We start from the raw sequence: 1,045 nt of genomic DNA on the forward strand, positions 1-1,045 counted from the left end.
GGGGCGTGTCAGGCCCCGCCGGGCCGGTGCTGCAGCGGGTGAGACCCGCCCAGTCTTCCGCTCTGCGTTCGTGAAAGGGAGCGGAGCTGCCGCTGTGAGGAGGCAGGAAGCGCGAGGGCTGTTCCTTTCCTAGCTGGTCTGAGATTCAGGAGCTTCTGTCTGTTCCCATAGCCTGTCGTCTGGAGAGGCCAGGACACCTGCAGCAAGGGTGGTGTCGTCTCCAGCCACTGTCAGCGTAGTCTGAGCTCTGACTTTCTCTAGCACTGCTGCTACCTGTGTATCCCACAGTGCGGTGGAGGGTCTTGGACTGGGCCCAGATGGCACCAAGCCCTGTGGTTGACTAGAGCTGATGCTAAGCAAACAGGATATTGTGTGTTTTGTTGGTAGGTGCCTTTCCCAGCTGTGTTGCTAGATAAGGGCTACCTGCTATTCAAATACAGAGATGATACCTGTGTGAGTCATGCTGCTCAGCTTGCGTGTTGCCAAGAGGGTTTGTCATCTTCTGGGCCACCATAGTTGTGACCAGTTAGTATTGCTCTTTTTATCTTTCTCTATTTGCTTGAAGATAAACAACTACTATAGCAGGTTTTCCCAAGTTCTTTCTGCCCAGCTGTCGTAGTCTCACCTGAATCTTTAGTCCCCATCCCAGTGCTGTTTTGGTCTGGCCTTAGAGAAGGCTGGAGGCATTGAATGGATGGTTGAGTGGGGATAGGAATGTCCTTAGGCTGATGTCTCCAGGCCTGTATATAGCCTCTGTCACAATAAATAAGTTAAGCGGGCAAAAGAACTACCCTGGTGATAGCTTGGCCTGTAGTGCTTCAATTGTGCATGCTGATCTGGGACAGGAAGGTTTTGTTGTGGTTTTGTTATGTCTACACTGCACAGGTAGAATTCAGCTTGAAATAAAGGGTGGAGAAGGCCTCACAAGTACATCTTTTGGGAGCCTTCTACCAATCAGAATTCAGACCCATCAATATAAGCAGCAGAACTTGATTGTTCTTTTTCTTTTGGGATTATCTTTTTCATCCCTTCCATTGAAAGCATA

Source organism: Charadrius vociferus, unplaced genomic scaffold, assembly GCF_000708025.1.
Source record: "Charadrius vociferus isolate BGI_N301 unplaced genomic scaffold, ASM70802v2 scaffold1394, whole genome shotgun sequence".
Lineage (NCBI taxonomy): Eukaryota > Metazoa > Chordata > Aves > Charadriiformes > Charadriidae > Charadrius > Charadrius vociferus.